Raw genomic sequence first — 20,512 nt, 5'->3', positions numbered from 1 at the left:
ATCTTTAAATACTTGTACTTCTGTATTTGCTGTGATACAATTACATGATTATAACTTTTTTTGTTATTATGGAGCTTTTCTCCCCAGGACTCCATTGAAAACGGGTTTTTCTTGGCCCAATGGACCATCCTGGCAAACAAACTGCAAATAAATAAATAAATAAAATAGTTCTGCAACACTATTGGGATCAATAACCCACTGCCCATTAATGTTTAATGTCTTCTTCCTTTCTTTCACAATGTATTTCATACTAAAGCAAGTTCTGTGATTTAAGAAGCCTGCCTTTTCTTTGCTGACTTTCTTTGTGCATTTATTTCTGATAATACAGTACAGTCGCTAACCTTATACAGAGCTATTACCTTTATATTTTTCCAGGCTGAGTCATGACTAACTGGTACTTGTCTAATTACAGGTGTGCTCCAGGGAGCAAAAAAATCTTCTGATTCATTTTGCTTTACTGAACAAAATCCTTGCAGAAATGGCAGCAAGCTGTTACCACTCACTGCAAACATTATGTTCAGTGAACCTTGACCAGTCAGTGCCAGAAAGTAAGCTCCAATGTAGATGCCATGGCTGGACTCTGAATGACCTGTATTTTTACAACCCTTCCCTATAATTTGTGCTTTCAATAATAATACAGCAGATATGCTACAGCAGTGAAAGAACAATACTTCACAGAGTCTCATTCAAATTCACATCAATTCATAGTACAAAGTGTATCGAAAAAGACAAGACCTCAATGTATTCCAATATTTAGGCAGTCTCTTTTTCAAATAATTGTCATATAGGGCAATGCAAAGCTTCCAATAATGCCATAGGATAGGGTGCAAATAATGTACTCCATGTAACACAGCTGTAGTTTTTAATATAATCTATATACTGTCCAGGTGTGTGAGGTAACACATCTATACTAAATCCTGGAAGCCTCTAGTAAAGGTGGGTAGTATAAAAACCAGACGTCAGATGACCAAATGTATGTAATCCAGCACAAAAAATGATGTTTTAATACCAGATGAGACTGAAGTCTCAGGGCAGTCTGTTTTTGTAACCTGACATAGAAGGATCACTCACCTACTTCATCTTGCCTTGCTTTAGTAAGTAACCAGGGAATAATAATGTTTTAGATCAGTCAGGAAATATAGTGAACTTAGGTAAGTACTGTTTTCTATAACTGTGTGAACCTATCCACCTGTGTTATTTTTAATATTTCCTGTGACTAAAACTCTGGTGTCTATTGTAAATAGATATTTAGTATTTTTATGTTCTTTTATTATTTATTATTAAATATTTTTAAACTTTTCATTGTGGCTGGTCCTTTAGACAATATTTTAACCTTTGAGAGTACTTATATTTATTTGGTAACACTGTGGCCACTCCTGAAAGCTATACTGCATTGTTCAAACACAACCATTTGTAATAGTATCAATTTCACTCAGTATAATTGGGTACCCTTGTAAGAGCCTTAGAGTAGCTGGCTTTGGAGTGTCTAGTGTCAGTAACTACCTTATAGTCTGGGTAGAACGGGGCATAGCTAGTAAATCTCTGCCAGCTTTTCCTAGGTGTGTGTGTGTGTGTGTGTGTGTGTGTGTGTGTGTGTGTGTGTGTGTGTGTGTGTGTGTGTATGTGTGTGTGTTTGTGTGTGTCAGTTGCTTAGAACAGGGACACAGAGCACTGGTTTCACAAGAGGGTGGTGAAGATCTTGGCTTGGATACTCGGCCCAGGACTCAGCTTTACAGCTGTGTCAGTGAGGAGGCTTAATGGGGGCCTGGAGAGACAGAGAGGGCAAAACCATCCCCAGGACTGAGTGTGTTCCCTGTGTGCTCTTAAGAGGAATTGTGCTTGATGCAGAGAGCTGCATCTGGAAATACTGTGTGTACCTATCTTTGTCCCAAGTGAACGTCCCTCTCCAGTGTCAGTGGTGAGGATTCAGGCTCCTTGGCTCCTAGCTCAGAGAGGGGAATATCACATACTGGTGAGCAGTGGTGTGGATATTAATTAATCTTCTGTAGCCTGTAGGCAGTTGTCCCTGAAGGTTTGTGTACTCTAAGCAGCCACAAGGTAAACATACAGGGTTTCATTTTCATAACAGTTTTATTCATTTTTTAGTTAGTTTTAATTTAGTCAGGGAAAGCAGGCAAAGATGTCAGCAGAGGAATATGGTAAACTGACAAAGAATCAATTGGCCAAGGTGTGCAAAACCAAAGGACTGGTTAATGCCAACCTGACTAAAGAGGAAGTGATTTCAGCCTTAGTTGCAGCTCAGACCAGCAACCAGGAGGATAACCAGTCTGGTGATGGGAATTTGCAGCCCTCAGAAACAGGACAGTTCACTTTTCCACAGAGGACTTAAAAATCCATCTGGAGTTAAAGAGACTTGAAGTGGAGGCCAAACATTTGGAATTAGAATCAGCAGAGAAAATGCAGTATTTGGAGGCCAAAGAAAATAAAAAGTAGTGTCAACATAAGATGAAGATGCTGACTCTTTGTCAGGGTCATGGAGGTAATGAGAAAGGGAATAATTGAACCCCAGAAGCAATAAAGGTCAATAAATTTCTTCCACAGTTTACAGAGGGTGACAATTTTGATAGTTGTATTCATATATTTGAAAGAATATGTAAACAGTATAATGCTGACCAAGGGCTCTGGGTATGGTTCCTGACCCCCTTACTCCATGGTAAAGCTGTAACTGCTGTTTCTAAATTTCTGATATTGATTGTTTAAACTATGATAAAGTAAAACATTGTTTACTAGAATGTTTTAAGTTAACACCTGAAACTTAGAGAAAAAAAGTGTTATGAACATAGATGCAAGGCAGATGAAACTGTATGTGATTATATTATTGAGTTAAGCACTTATATTCATAGATGGGTGAGTGGGTGTCAGGTCACCACTTTAGAAAGGTTGGCAGACCTTTTGGTGAGGGAACAAGCCATTAGTACTTTGCCTGAGGATATGAGAATCTGGTTGGCAGACCAGGGTGTAACTCTGCAGATGAGTTGGGGGGAAAAAGTGGATCTCTACTTAGCAGGCAGGGCATCACTGCACAAGAAGGGGACACCCAGTGCTGCACATGGATATAAGGGAACCCATGGTGGGAAGCCTAAACTACCCCAACAGAGTCCACCAGTAACAGGGGAAGCCACTAGTTCAGACACACAGCCAGGATCACGGGTTAGATGTTTTAAATGTAACCAGTGGGGCCATGTATCATATACATGTCCATGGAAGCAAGGTGGGAGAGCCAGCAAGTGGAAATAGCAGTATACCAGTGGTAAGCTGTCTGGAGATAATGGGGTACCAAACTATCACCAGAGTTTATTTCCTATCTTAGTGGATGGAAAACAGGCCACTGCTAAGAGAAAGACACAGCCTCTGACATAACCATTGTGAAGCCTGTAGTGGTTAAACAGAAGATGTACTTGCTTGGGCAGTCCACTCCAGTCAGAGCTTTAGAATGGACCCCATTCTAAATGCCTTTGGCCAGGGTTCACCTTGACTGTGAGGGTGGAAAAGGAAGCAAGCAAGTAGGTGTGTATGAGGATATCCCTGCAGATGGCTTGATAGGGAATGATTTTGATAATGCAGTACCCTGTGTGCATGCAATTACATGCAGTCAGGCTTGGAGACAGACATGTGGGTCTGGTAGCCTGGGGGAGACCCAGATAGACCCCACATCTGAATCCAGGGCTGGTGAGGTGGCTATCTCAGGAAGAAAGCTACCTTGCAGCAGAGGGTCTGAAGGTGAGCCACAGCTGCTAGTAGGTACTGATGTTCCCTTGGACAGAGTGACAGCAAGGGCAGAGGTGAGTGTTAGTTCCCAGGCTGACAGCAAGGTACTGCTGTCAGAGGATACCAGGCTTCCTGTTGAGAAGGAGCGGGGAAGGGTCACAAAGATAAAGTTGAGACAGGCTCAGCTCTTGGACACTACATTACGAGGCTTGAGGGAGGTAGGTAAGGAGGCACTTGATTCTCAAGGAAAAGGGAAGTCTATATGCTCGAACAAAGGGTTACTATATAAAGATTGGAACCCGAAGGGATGGCTAGAAGGTAAGGTAATGCAGCAGTTGGTAGTGCCTAGAGCCTGCTGTCCGGTACTTCTAGCCATAGCCCATGATATTCACTTTTCAGGTCATATGGGCATAAAGTGTACCAAGAGATGTATTATGCAGAACTTGTATTGGCCGGGGATTGCAAGAGATGTAACAGCGTACTACAGGACTTGTGAGTAGTGCCAAAAAGTAGGCAAGGCAAGAGACAAGGTCAAAGCTCATTTGATGCCTTTGCCTGTGATTCAGGATTGGTTTCAGAGGGTAGCTATGAATATTGTGGGGTCCCTGAGTATCCCAAGTTCTGCAGGGAAAAAGTATATCCTAGTGGTAGTACATTATGCTACTAGATACCCTGAAGTGGTGCCTCAGTCCTCCATCAAGGCAGAGAAAGTGGCATATGCCTAGTTAGAGATTTTCAGCAAGGTAGGTTTCCCAAGAGAAATACTGACTGACAGAGGTGCCAATTTCTTGTCAGACCTGCTGGCTTGTTTGTGGGAGTACTGTGGGGTGAAGCACCTAAAGACCACCCCCTACCACCCCCAGACAAATGGTCTAGTGGAGAGGTTAAACTCTACACTAAAGACCATGCTATGGGCATTTGCAGACCAGTTTAAAGGAGAGTGGGACAAATTTTTGCCCCATCTGCTGTTTTCATACAAAGAGGTACCCTAGGAATTCACAGGGTTTTCACCCTGAGCTGCTGTATGGACATAGGGTGAGGTGGCCTTTAGATTTGCTTTGTGATAAGTGGGAGAATGAGTGTGAATCCCACAAGGAGTCTGCTGTGGCATATGTCCTAAAGCTCAGAACAAGGCTTAGGTAGCTCATGGGCTTGGCCCAGGAGAAACTGGCAGAGCCCAGCAGTAGAAAAAGGTCTGGTATGACAGGAATGCTCAAGTCTGAGAGTATGCTGTGTATCAGCAGGTTATGGTTCTCATTCTTGTCAAAAACAATAAGCTGCAAGCAGCCATGGAGGGACCCTTTGAAGTGGTAACGAAGGTCAGTGAAGTTAACTATATGGTAAACATGCTAGGCAGGAGGCAGGGGCACAAATTGTACCATGTTAACATGATGAAGCTTTACCATGACAGGGAGTCCCTTGTGCTAAGTATTTGCAGTAGTTGGCAGGAGGAGTCTGATGGTGATCTATGGCTACATTGAGCCAGCCAGCAAAATACCAAGTTATTAAAGTGGAGCCTAGGGTTGCACATGTGACATGACAGTGCAGCACTATAGTGGGGTCAGCAATGCCAATGAAGATGGGTTCTCAAGACAGTGTATGGGTTAATGTATTCCCAGACAGGCTCATTCCTCTTAAGCAATGTTTCTCAAGGGTCACTTGAAAAACTAGCTTGAATCTTTAAAGGGGGGGAGAGATGTGACAATGTGAGGCATTGCCAGCTATGCCAGGAGAAGTAGGGCGGTGGATGAGTAACATATACCAGCATAGTTAGCTGGAGATTTGTAAAGAATTATATGTCATTTGCATGTCAAACTGATTTATGCAGGTGCTTGTGCTGAAAATGTATTTGGAAAGCTGCTTGTGTTAAAAAATGTACTAACAGTTGGTCCTGCTGTACAGAAAAAGAAATACACCTGTATGTCAGACTGTATTTTAACTGTTGAAATTAATATTGTAACAGAGGATACTGGAAGAAAAGAGGTTAAGTTCAGCCCCAGCTAACTTTTAGAAAAATATCCTGAAATTAAAGTACTTAATTTAGGCCATAAAGATTTATCTCACAGGTCACAATGGAGCCAGAGACAAAAAGTCTGCACTAGGAAGCCTTCTGTACTGTCCTTGGAGTGAACTAATTGCTACTCTGGAGGGGTGGGAGTTTGAAATTATTTTATGACTTCCAGAAGCTGCAACAGATCTTAGCAAAGCTCTAGGTGTGTAAGGTAACACATCTGTGCTAAATCCTGGCAGCGTCTAGTAAAGGGGGTAGTATGGAAACCAGAAGTCAGATGACCAGATGTATTTGATGTCATTCTGTAATCCAGCACAGAAATTATGTTTTAATACTAGATGAAACTAAAGTCTCAGGGCGGTCTGTTTTTGTAACCTGACATATATCACTCACCCACTTCATCTTGCCTTGCTTTAGTATGTAATCAGGCTCCTGAAAGCCTTACTACATTGGTCAAACACTACCATTTGTATTAGTATTAATTTCACTCAGTATAACTGGGTACCCCTGTAAGAGCTTTAGAGTAGCTGGCTTTGGAGTGTCTGGTAGCAGTAACTACCTTATAGTGTGGCAGAAGAGGCCATAGCTAGTAAATCTGTGCCAGCCTTTCCCAGGTGTGTGTGTGTGTGTGTGTGTGTGTGTGTGTGTGTGTGTGTGTGTGTGTGTGTGTGTGTGTGTGTGTGTGTGTGTGAGCTGCTTGGAACAGGGACACAGAGCACTGGTTTCACAGAGAGGGTGGTGGAGTACTTGGCCTGGACACTTGGCTGAGGGCTCAACTCTATAACTGTGCCAATGTGAGTTTTACTGGGGGCCTGGAGAGAGACATAGGGAAATCCAGCCCCCAGACAGAGTGTGTTCCCTGTGTGTTCTTAAGGGAAATTGTGCTTGATTGAGAGAGCTGCATCTGGAAATACTGTGTGTACCTATCTTTGTTTCAAGTGAACGTCCCTCACCAGTGTCAGTGGTGAGGATTAAGGATCCTTGATTACTGGCCCAGAGGAGGGGGATCACACCCTTTTGACTGACATCAGAAAGTAAGCCATTTATTAAAGTCAGTTATCTTCCGTTCATGTTATGGCATTCTCCCTTGGAGAAGGTAGAATACTACTCATTGTTAGGCTCATACCAGCCTGGGACACATAGTCTAAGAGCTCCATCATGTCTCTCTTCATATAGTCCAAGGAGGTATGTCTCAGGTCATTTAAATCCACATGGACTACAACTGAGTCACACTAGTACGTGTGGTTCAATGACCTGAATGCTTACATAATCTGGCGAATTGTGGCACATGATAAGAACTGGCTATGACTCTCTCATTACTCAACCTAGTAAGTGGGATATCAGTGTGTCTCACAATGGAGTCTACTATGATCAAAATATTACGTTGTGTAATGGTATGCTTTGTGGGCTTAGAGGTTGGATTACCTTCTGATGTGGATGTATGTGTCATAGTGGGTGCTGTGTTTGCAGATTGCTTATAAGGTTCCTTATTGTAAGTGCAGCATTTGGTAGGTTTTGAGATTTGTGAAGTTTACATTTAAGAACATCAGCATATGTGGTGTGTGTGTTTTATCTACACTATGTGCGGTCGGTGCAATGTGTGTGTTACTGACAACCTGTTTGGTATTTTTAGTGTAAGTAAGAGAGATACTTGCCTCCAGAGATATTGTGCAACTACATCTCTCACATACTGGATCAGTTTATTTTATAATTAGGTGACTGTCAGTGTATATGAGACAACTGCTACATTATCTTAGCGCACCCAAATACAGCCAAGTTGGCTCTGGATATAGTAATATGGTGCATGTCCACAGTTACAGATCCTATTTACTTGTTTTACAAGGAGATCGTACATGAAGGGTTTACAGCTGGCCAGCTAGCATGCTGTAAGGGTATAAACTACAAAAGACTATCTAAGAATAAACTCTTAGGACAGAGATACTCAACACATAAACTTGCTGCTCTCTGTACAGCTAAGTACTAGGGAGATTACAGAAGAAATTTTTACAGCAAATGTTTCAGTTCAGTTCTCAGTTTTTAGAGGTTATATGGGAGCATGTGTTAGTCTGGGCATTACTGTCTGCCTCTGTCTATCAAAGACATGGGGACCAGACCCGAGATGAATTTTCACTTTCCCATCCATTGGTCAAAGTTACAGTTAAATAGAGTTAGGGACAGACACTTCTTTCCATGGATGGAGAGCCTGTTCCACAGCATGGGGATCCCCTGAGACACATATCTCTCTCAGCAACATGTCTTATTTATGTCAGAAGGAAAATTTAAATCCATGGATCTAATGACTCTGATGCTTGTCATTTTGTGGATGTGCAAAAAGTCCATCAGAGCTGAATCCAAAGATGCCTTGTATGCCAGGCATAGATCACCTCTCAGTAACCTGCAGGAGAACAAGTATAGAAATAGGGCTTTAATGCAATCTGTACAGGACAATGTGTTTATACTCTGGATTCTCCTGGTAAGGAACCTTTATGGGCTTTCCAGCTGTTGCATATATCTGGTCAGATACATGCTGAATGGGGCATTATACTCAATGATGGGTCTGATAAGGGCTGAATGAAATGGCACTATGACTTCCTTGGACCTGGATGTCATGTCCTTACGTATAAGTTGGGTAACATAGAATGATTTTCTTACTACCTTGCCCACATGTTGGTCAAAAACAGATGACTGTCTTCATATGTTACCAAATTCCTGACTACTGGGTCATCTCTTAGTGGTGTCTTATCAATGCAGTAAATAGCCTGGGTGGCAGTTTTCTTAAAAGGGGTTTTAATGCATTTCTTGGCATTGAGTTTCAATCTGTGACTTTCGCACCAGTCATTTGTCTGGGTTAAACTCTCTGGTAAGATGTTTGTGTCAGTTTCCAATTTGCAGTCATCTGACAACTTGGTCAGCCAAAGACCCTTGACATTAGCCTTTCCCTCTGAAAAGTAGATGTCAAATGGTAGTGGTCTCAGTACATAGCCCTGTGGTACCCTGCTGGAGACTGGTCTCTTAGTGGAGGTGGTCTCACCAATCCTGACTTCCTGGGTTCTGTCTGCGAGCCAGCTGACAATCCACTGAATTATGTAGCAGTTTAGGCCCAGTTCAGTGAGTTTGTCAACTATATCCAAGTAGGGTATTGTGTCAAACACCTTAGCCAGGTCCAGGGAAATGGTATGCACCATTTTCCCCCTCATCCATTGCCTTGGTGACATTCTCAAAGACGTCCATCAGGTTTAGTGGGCATGACTTTCCCTTGACAACGCCAAACTAGGTTGGGTCCAGCATCTGAAGATCACCTATGTCTTTGATGAAATCTGCAGCCATGGATTTGAATCTTATTTAATGCCCATGTACTCCTGCAGTGATGAACATTCAAAAACAATGCCAACTCACAAAGCTTTTACTAATCAAACATTATTTCTTCTAGACTTATAGGAAAGATGCCTTTAACAATTTATTTATTTATTTATTTGATTTGACATCTATGGAGGTGGAGTGGTCCTAAGACCCTTTTTAGCCACAACGTGGGCCACCATTCAATACATAAATATGAAAATGCTTACAATGTATTTAACATAAAAGAAGTTGTAACTACAAAATATTATGCCAAATACCAAAGTTACATTATATTGCAATTTTAAAATTAAAATGGAACCACAACTATGGCACAAACATATTCACAGCATATTTTTGTAGAGGGAAACATCATTATAGTCTGACCTGTCAAACTGAGAAAGAGTTTGCCTTGTTCTATATATATATATATATATATATATATATATATATATATATATATATATATATATGGGTCCAACACAGCCTACTCATACCGGCACATTGTGCAGATGCACAAGCATCCAAACATGACCCATAGGTATGGTACAAAATTAGCAGTAATCCATCATGAAGCATCTCCTGACATTACCCTATATGTTCCTTTATTCTTCCAGAAAGTACTTCTTCCTGGGCTTATTTTCTTACACTTAAATTTGTTTCAGTGAGGAATCTCTGGGTAGTGTTTCATGTACCTTGATTACCGCCAAGATATTTAGCATGTCTCCATATTCTTCTCCAACTGTACATTTTGTAATTAACTTTTCTAGTCCACCTGCATATTTTTTTCTGCGTGCTTTAGACAATCTATGCTACTGTCTCCTAAACTACCTTAAAACTATCAGTATGCCGCTGTGAGTTCTGCTCACAGACATATACAGTGTTCAACACACTTATACAAAGTTTTCACAAAGCAGAATTACTTTCCATATTTGATTTCAGTTGCTCATTTTTGCTCATCTGTTCATCCTTTTGGCTTTATTCACTGGACTGGTACAGAACAGTAGGACATTTCCCACCATTGGGGATTATTACGAATGCCTTCTGCAGTAGTTAACTTATCTCACTTCATATTACATTTTGTCATTAAGTTTCTAGGAATATGAATCAGACAAAAATAGGCTGACAGATCCTTCCCAAAATGACCATGTACTTATAATAGTTAATTTGCAGCACCCAGAATATTTATTTCCTATTACAAATGTCCATTTAATGTGTAAATGTATATTCTTTTCCTGACATATCAATACACAGAAGACAACTAGTTTCGGCTAGAACTTCACCTCACTACTTGTCTCTCACCTTTTAATGTCCCCCAGATCTGCTAGCTTTAGTTTTAATTTTTATTCATTTATTATCCAGATAAGCCCACTGGGTGCAAGTGTCCCTTTTCAGTGGACTCAGCAGCACTATCTGGTTAAGTGACTTGTAGAGTCTCACAGGAAGCAACTAGAGGGGAAGGAATCAAACCCTGTACCCTTGACTACAGGAAACAACCGGTGAACAGCTCATCACCTTAATCCTCTTCACTAAATGCCAGGATTTCTGTCCTCCAGTGAGCAACAAAAATATACTGTTTTCATGTACTTCTCAATGAATATATTTACTCCATTTATTTATTGTTAAGTCATGAAAATTGATCTATTTATTTAACTAGGCTATCCACGGGGTCGCTATTGCAGTCACATGTAACTCGTAACACAGCTAGGAGTTCAACAAAGAGTGAAAGAGAATCCCGTACTCTAGCCAAACAATACTGCTGTAATCAATTACTTATTTAGAGACTCAGCAGTCCAATAAATCTTAAAAAGAAAAAAGCTGTTTGCAAATGACATCAAATAAAATTGTGCTTGCAAGTAGAATGCAAACTGTTCACTCCACCACTGCCAAAGATTTTGTATCGCTGTGGAGTTTCCATCATCTGAGTTACACAAAACAAAATGTATGTAATGTCTTGTGTTACTCTGTGTAAAAAGTTTCTGTGAGCAGAACACCTCTAATATATGAGAGGTTAGAAGAGAAACCAGTGTCACTTCCCAAGAAGTTTAAATGTACCAAAAATGTTGTAGGCAGCAAAGAGGATGGACTATAGCTAGGAATCTAGAGACAAAATGGCAAGTTTTTTTTTTTTTTTTTTTGTAGAAATTATACTCTTTGCACATAAGTAGAACTTGCTCCTGTACCACTAATGGAATGAAAGTTGTACAACAGGAAGAAGTAGAAAGAGAGGATTATAGAGCCACTTAAAGGTTCGATGTGATATTTACAGATTTATCCGCGGTGGTGCAGCGGTAGCATTGTTGCCTCACAGCAAGAGGTTCTCCCGTTCGATTCTCAGCTGGAGTGCGGGGAGTGCCTTCTGTGTGGAGTCTGCATGACCTCCCCATGTTTGGGTGGGCGTTCGAAAGACATGCGTAAATGGGCGTGCCTTCGTTGAAGGTTGAACGTCGAGCTGGCACCTCGGCGTTCATGAAAATCTACTGCCAGTTATTAGCGGACCAGAGTTTTGCTGCGGCAACCCCTAACCGGGAAAAGCCGAAAGACAAATAACACTAGTCATTACTACATCATACATCAGCTAATATGATTCAATATAAGGAGACTAAGGTGAAAATATCCTTTGTATTATAACTTACCGAGAAGAGATATAATAATTGACATTCTATCTTTGATAGCAGACAGAATTTGTCAAAATGACTATGGTAAGTAACTGCCAATTGAAAATGTCACAGTACATTCTCTTGGCCAAGAAAGTATTTCAAAATAAAGCACTTTACAACTGAAAGAAAAGCATTCAGGTAAAGCTGTAAAAAGCATTGAGGTAACATGAAAGAAAAGGAGCTGGGTAAAATTAATTACAAATAATAAATCATCATCTACAAATTACAGTATAGGAGAGTTGTACTTACACAATGACACTGGAGGCTAAACTCTCGCATGCAAGTGCACACAAGGTTGTGAAAATCACACACACAAAACCCACCTCACATAGTAAACAGCACACATATGGATTAATGTATGCTGAAGCACTTAAAAGCAATCTCCCTATATAACCAATATCACCCAGACTGTCCATTGTCAAAGCGATCCCTCAGCAAGCTCAAAAACCCTAAAAAAATAAAAAACACCTAATACCACACATTCAGTTACACTCAGTTCAGCCTCAAACTGTAAGCCCCTAAGGCAAACAAACATACTTCCCAGGAATCTCATCACAAGTGGGATGCATTGTAAGACATACTAATGGCCATCTAAATAGGATGAATAAACAGAAGATAAATGTTAGTTATGTATCTGGAACGAGGGTACGCCGAATCACGCATGCACTCAAGTCATTACACCACACGTATCAATATAATTCCATCATAGTCAATGTAGGTGCAAATGACATGAGACTTACCTTCTCGACTCCATGAAGAGAGACATTATGGAACTCTCAGACTATGTGTCTCAGGCAGGCATGAGGCTAGCACTGAGCAGCATATTACCATCACCATCATCCATCATTAACAGTTGGCTGTCTTTCTACTGACATTCTAAGGGGGTCCAATATCTGTCAGCTTGACTACACATGGTTAACAGACCACTTTGCGTTGGCAAGAACAGTCTGCACCTGTGTCTCCGCTTCACTTTTGAATACTGGCTAAAACAATATCCACCCTCATAGTGCCTTTTTTAGGCAATGCCAAACTGACAAACCTATCGACATAGCAAAATCAACTCAGTTTAACCTCAAGGTGTTACAACTTAATTCCAAGAGCCTAAATAAAAAACTACACTCCCTCCAAGCCCTCCTCACACTCTTGAATATAGACATCTGTGCAGATACTGAGGCACAGTTTAAAGAGACAGGCAGTATCCTGGAAGTGCAAGGTTTCAGTGTCTTCCACACTTTTAGACCAGTGGCTACACAGTGAAGAGCTAAATGTCAATAACAAATATAACCCAGGGTTGGTCAGACAGGATGACATGCTGAAGTTTCTCCATGTGCAGATCACCATAGACAAAAATCCTGTAATATATCCTAGCCAGCTACAGGTCATTCCCAAAAGCTCACATTGCATACTTGGACCTACTGCATACACTTACCATCCAACCTAACACCCTACACATGGGAGACTTTAATTACCTCTCTATAGACTGGGAAGCCTGCACGACCTCAAATCTATACCACAGATATTCCTGTACTTTGTAAATACAACCGTCCATGACCAAATAGTGAAAACATCAACTAGAGGCTCCAACATATTGGACTTGTTACTCAAAAATATAAGAGAATGCTGACTCCCCACCCCATCCTGAATGTCTTATCCTCCCTGGCAAGATCTGTCCATAAAGCTGTCTCCTTCAAAATCAAAATCAACTCAGTAACCTCAGTAAAACAAGTAACAGTTAGAAACCATTCCAAAGCAAACTACCTTTCATTAAGTGATGATTTGTCAAAATTCAGTACCCCTACAAACCACAACAACACAGCAGCTTATGCTGAATTGCTCTCAGAAATGCTGTACAATCATGTCAATGGCTGCACAGAGGCCTCTGTACCTACTAGAAGTCAGCTCAGAACTAGCCCCAGAAAACAAACCACCCTGGTGGTATCCCAAATTAAACAGTATATATAGCAAAAGGAAACAAACTATGGCAAAAATCAGGAAGGGTAATTCCCATAAAGATAAAAACTCTCTCATAAAACTAACGACACATCTAAGAGGCGTAATTTGGTCACACAAGCCAACTTTGGGGTTAAGATAGCCTCCTAGGTGAAAGATAACCATAAAGCCTTCTTTGATTATATCAAAAACCTCAGCAATGCTCTGATCTGCAATGTTCACTAGTCTTCTTCACATCCTTCTCCACCCTGACCCAGGCCACAAGGGTAAAGGTAAAGGTAACACAAATTGACAGTTTTCGGTGTAACCAGTCAACTCATGCAAACTCCACAAAAATGGTGACCAGAGATCAAGACTGGACACTGAATCCTACAGCTGTGAAGCACAGATCTTATCCATTTTGTCACCTTCCAAGGCTGTCTTCACCAATATGTGAGTAACCAACATAATCTATACAGTACGGATTAATGTGGGACGTTTTATAAAGGACAGACAGAATCTTAGCTGCAGTGTTCTGTGAGAGTCATATGTATCAGAGTTCCCTCCCCCAATAGCCCTAAATACAGGGTACTGTACACATCAAGGCAAGATATAACTAACAGTATGAACCGTGGAAAAAATACTCTACAATGCATATGGTTCTTCATAATGGACGTATTCATTCTTCAGATAAATAAGTATATAAATAAGCCTTCAAGTGGCATATACTTGATGTTCCGTTTTCAATGTTCAGCCATGGATAATATCAGTATTCTCCACACTCCACATCACAAGAACCCTGGAGTAAAGCTATTTATCCTTTGGTTACTCAGATCCATCATCAACAACTATATTTTCTATCAGTTTTAACTTCTGTCATATCTTAGTCAACCAGCTTTGAATCTTAGTCACTTCATGGTGACATAACACTCTCTACACTAGAGTCAAAAGACAACTACACCTGGGTATTGTCTATACAGCAGTAAAAACTACTCTGGCTGTGTAACAAAGAGCATATAAGCAGCATTATTCACCACACAGCAGATGCAATGTATGCATTAGTCTGCAAAATATGCTGCACAGTTCCTATGCTAAGGAACAGATATCAATTTCTTGCAGCAGCTTTGGTGCACCAACACCATCCACAAATGCAAATACAGCCTTACCATGTAGCACAAATGCAGCCTTACCATGTAGCACAAATGCAGCCTTACAATGTACCACAAATACAGCCTTATTGTGTATGACAAATACAGCCTTACCATGTACCACAAATGCAGCCTTACCATGTACCACAAATGCAGCCTTACTGTGTACCACAAATGCAGCCTTATCGTGTACCACAAATGTAGCCTTACCATGTACCACAAATGCAGCCTTACTGTGTACCACAAATACAGCCTTATCATGTACCACAAATGCAGCCTTAACATGTACCACAAATGCAGCCTTACCATGTATCACAAATGCAGCCTTACTGTAACTCTGACCTTTATAATGTAACAAATATTCCTCAGGTGTACCTTGCACAGAACAACACTCACACCATGACAGAATATCATTCAAGCATTAAAAATAGGTTGCATAAAATGGTTAAAAAGTCTCTAGACAATGGTACAACCCCTCTCTTTAACAGAAGCCCTGTACACCCAAAGAGACCTAACATTTAAGATTCTGCCTTTGCACTGGCTCACCAAACTCAAGCATACATTTTTGGGTTATCTGGGAAAGTTTTATTTCTGCCATTTCACATTGAATAAACACTGCCACTCGACTGTGGCAACTAAGGAGAGAGAAATACACCACTATTGTTGAAAAACTGTGCAACATCAGCCTTTGGGTATCCAGGAGGCTGTCTACAATGGGTGTTCTGAAGGGGGGATCCTTGAAGGAAGGGTGACAATCCACTGTTTGACATTTTACTTCCTAACTCCCTCAACCATAATTCCATAGATGCCACAATTGTATAAATATTACTTTACAAACGTATACCAGATACTCTTGCCCCAGTTTCCTATGTAGCATTGTCACTCATCTTTCTTCATGAATCTGCTCCCAAACCTAGGTCAATTACCTATCCTTAGACAACTTTTATTTGTACTCTAGACTAGTGTATTGGGTACTTTGGATAGCACATGTGTGCTGCAGATACCAGAATGCATAGTACAGTCTTATTTTTCATATTCAGAAGAAAACTGTTTATTTCAAATAAATTACAGCAGAGTATACCATTATGTAAAGGAATTTCAGGGTTGTGTTCTTAGCACAGTTTTATGTAAAATAACAATGTCTGCCTGGAGTTAAGTCTATGAGCTACTTATGAACTCATACCTGCAGTCAAGTTAGATTCCCACAATGTCTGCATGCTTCTTCTGTCACTTTTCCTGGCCAGTGCCTCTGAGCCAGTCGTGAACAAAGACACCTGTCATTAGCTAGGCGGGTTTTACCTAGCCAATGACAATATGAAAATATACACAAATGATGTGTCTGTTTGCATCACTTTTGGACAGCACCAAATGTTTTCAAAGGTAATCAAGGAATGCAAAACTCTTTATTGAGGTTGCTGGAATAAAACTCTGCAAAATGTAGCTTTTTTAACCTTGTCATTTTAACCCATTATTTTTACCAATTAATATTTTAAATAAGACATACTTGAAAGGGGCAAATTTTGTTGCAGTCGCTTTATTATTATTTATAGAAATGTAAATATTTTTATTATAAGAAAATTTTATACTGTTCAAGTCATCCTGTCAACATAAACACAAGTTGTTCTACACTGCACTTGGACTGTTGACTGTTAATACTGTTGTCTCAGTTTTACCGGTGTCTGGGCTGGAAATTTTTCCTGTTGAAACCCATGTAAAAGAGGGCATATTGTAGCATATAAATTCAGACATGCCCTGAGCATTGCCAAAAGTAAAAAAAAAAAAAAATCTTCAATGTTATGTTATTCTACCATCTGCTGGAACAGCATGGATACTACACTTCAGTTAACTGATTTCAAACACTGCTGGAATTTAAACCCAGCTGCAGCAAACAGGTATAAAAAATATGTCCCGCTTCTCTGATAATTTTGGTAATTCAGAATGCACAACTAAATAGCTGTGTGAATTAAATGCCCATAAGGCCATCTAAAGTAGAGATATAAATGAAATCATTCATGCTAGGACTGAGTTGAAATGTCAGTATGCATTACTGAGCCAAATATAAACATCTCAATTCCAGTGGCAACAAAGTATTTTTTTTAAGATAAACTCATTTTAGAACATTTTTTTCATTCTTTGATGTTATTCTTGTGTGCTGTTAAGTATTATTCTGAAGTTCTTTAAAAGTTCTACTAGTTTTAACACTTGCAAGCAAGAGAATGCTTCTTGGGTACATCACAGTGCATCAGTAAGCACAGTTAAAATTCTTGGAGGTCTTTTTCCTTATTTTCACTGGGAGGGATGGCGACATTACAAATCAGATTTGATGGCTAAGCAAGAGCCAAATGGTTAACAGCTAACTTTAAACAAGGAATCCCATGTAGTAAGATCCTATAGAAACGTACAGACTCTGAGGTTTCTGTGCGAGGCAAAACACAGGAGTGAAACTTCACTGAGCAGAAAAGCTGGAGATAAACCTCACCACTAGTGGCAGGAGGATAGGCATGTAGTAGATGTTGAAACACTAGTGGACCACAGCAGGACAGTGGCTTATCACACAAAAAAGTGTTACCACAGATAATCTCCCTCTAGCCTTCATGTTACAATACACAGCATAAGCTGAGATCTACAGGTTTTGAACAAACGACACACAGATGTGGAAAGAGCCCCCTGCTTACTACCTCAGACCAGCTCGATGCACCAATGTGTAGCTACGCACATAAATGGTTCCAGCAACATTGGTAGTCCTGTTTGCTAGCCTATTTTTTAATTTCATATCTGAATGATGTCAGTAGATGGAAAGACATTTTAAAAATATTTTGCGTCCTTGGTTGCCCACACTACTTTTCTGACTGGTCCCAAAATAGCATAATAACTATTGAATCAGCAATTTAATAATCCACTGCTGTCAAAGTGAAATGGAGGGGTTGGGGGTGGGGGGACAGAAGCAGACAGAATATTAACTGAGGCTTGAGAAAGTCTGAAGACAGTTGAGCAATACAATCAACCAAAATACTGGAAACTATCACCCCATAAGCCTGACTAGCTTGGTCTGCAAAGCTATGGAAAGGATCACCATGGACCTCATAAATAAAGATATTGGGGACCTACAAACACTGGATCCTACCCAGTTCAGCTTTGTTAAGGGCAGATCCTGCCTCTTAAACCTGGTTGATTTCTTTGAAACAGTCACCAAGGCCATTGGGAAGGTGGTCCACACAGCCTACCTGGACCTAAAGCCTTCGATACAATACCCACTCGGGCATTATAGATAAGCTCACCAGCTTAAATATAAACCCCTATGTCACTAGATGGATTGCAAACTGGCTCAAGGACAGAACCCACATGGTTAGAATTGCTGGAGCCATGTCAGACTCCAAACCAGTTACAAGTGGTGTCCCACAAGGCTCAGTCCTGGGACCTCTCTTGTTCGGTATATATTTCTCGGAGGTACAGGCCAACACGGAAGGACTGTGGCTGACCAAGTTCGCAGATGACTGCAAACTGGGTGCCATAATCGACTCTCCAGCCGACACAAGCATCCTCCAAAAGGGCCTCATAGAAACAGACAACTGGTGCCAGAGCCATGGCCTCAAGCTAAATGCCAAAAGTGTATAGTCATCCCTTTGGCAAAACAAAGTGCCCACAAATTACCACATAGGTGGAAATCCATTAAATACAGAAGAAGTAATTAGGGACCTGGGGACCCAAGTTGATAGCAATCTCTCATTTGACAACCACGTGGCCAAAGTGGTTAGAAAAACATTTTATATAGCCCACCTAATCATGAAGGGATTCACATCTAGATCAGGGGAGGTCATCGTGCCTCTTTACTCATCCCTCATCAAGCCCATAATTGAGTACAATGCCCCTTTTGGGATGTACCTTACCAGACACCTGCAGCAACTGGAAAGACCCCAAAAGTACCTCACCAAGAGGATCAAAGGGCTCAAAAGGATGCCATATGCTGCCCGGTTAAAGAAACTCCAGCTCTACTCAGTGGCATACCGCCTGTTCAGAGGCGATCTGTGCCTGACGTATAAAGCCATGTCCAACCCGGAATTAATGGACATGCTGCACCTCAGAAAATTCAAATCCCATCAAGCTGAGACTTGAACCTCAGCACTGAAATAAATAGGACATGCTGGAGGGACAGATTCATAACCCAGAGGCTCCCTTCACTCTGGAATAAAATCCCAGTCCAGGTTAGGCAGAGTCCCTCATTGACTCTCTTCAAGAGGAATCTTGATGAGTGGATGGGAGATCGTAGATTTACCCCGGGTATCACTTCTCTGTCACTGTTAGATAGAGGCACAGTATACTAACCTCGAAAAAGGGCATAGCAAAATAAATTTAAAATGGGTGGCGAAAGCCAAACACATTCTGGCTAGGCTTATAAATGCCCTAGGGCAGATAGCCTAGTATGAACCTATGAACTTATGAACCTATGAACCCTTACCTTTGTACAGAAAGGCCTGGTTACACATGATTTTGTTTAGTCAAGTCATAATTAGTACATATTACTTCCAAAGATTATGTTTACTGTCTAAGGGCATGTTACCATGTCACTCTGCTCCTGATACTATTAAGTTTACTGTCTAGCACATTTCTTTGCATTCTCCATCATGTTTACAGGGTCTGTATTACCTCACAGTATCCCTTTCATACTCTGCACCTAGTTTTAATAAATTTATTTAGCACTTCTATTAACTTGTAGAGCTGTTCAAAACACTAAGTGCACCATTGGTAAATGTTACCAAAGAAATGTATGTACAGATGGATTACAATGATACATCAATTATTCACTTAATAAAAGTTTATTTACTTCCATTTTATAGTAAATCAAGTCTTACACAGCTGCAAATATGTTTTGTATGCAGCAAGAATTTACATTCAATTTGTGTGTACTGACCAAGCATGATGTTCTTTCAGCTGCTTGCACAGACATTAATATATTTTGTCAGCTAGTCTGGTCTATGTGCAACTTTATTAAATATACAGATTGTGCCTAACTTGTATTCTTCTATTCTTGCATATTTTACTAGACTTATTTACAATATACTGTGGTAGCTTTTCTCCTCAGGTTCCATCGCAAATGAGTGCAGCCCATTAGAGTTAAACTGGTTAACAAAACATATGTATAATTATGGTATAACTATAAGATGAGTCTCCTCAAGAGATTACATTGAATAGCAACATACTTTTATATCTGAGTAAGAGCTGTGATCTATATGATAATTATGAATCATTATATGGATAATGCCCCAGATAGAGGGCCCTCTCTAATTAATAGAATCAAACCCTGTACCTTTACTTTGTAAGACAAGAACCTTAATCCTCCACACCAACTGCAAGCCTCCTATAACTTTTTTTCCTTTGATAAATAACTGACGATTAAGTCAGTCAGTGTCAGTCAGAGAGTTTCATAGTTTTGTGGTTTATAATACATGTTGGTGCAAAACCTGTTGTTTCATTAACTTCTTATGTGATTTACAGTAGTCTTCTCTTAGCTGTCTCCAGTTTTGTAGAACATCTCTGATTTTGCCTTATATTTACACCAGCCCTGTCTTTAAACAAGCCACCTAAAAAGACAGTGCTTTGCAGCAACTAGAAATCTGGGCTAGACTCTTCAATTGTCCCCTGGACTGAAAGCTTAGTAACTACCTACAAACCAGAGTAGTAAAGGTGTAAAGCAAAGAAAA

The sequence above is a fragment of the Protopterus annectens genome, chromosome 12.part0, assembly GCF_019279795.1.
Source record: "Protopterus annectens isolate FY-2018-M chromosome 12.part0, PAN1.0, whole genome shotgun sequence".
Taxonomy (NCBI): domain Eukaryota; kingdom Metazoa; phylum Chordata; order Ceratodontiformes; family Protopteridae; genus Protopterus; species Protopterus annectens.
The sequence above is the reverse complement of the archived record's forward strand: the minus strand, read 5'-3'. Positions refer to the sequence as shown.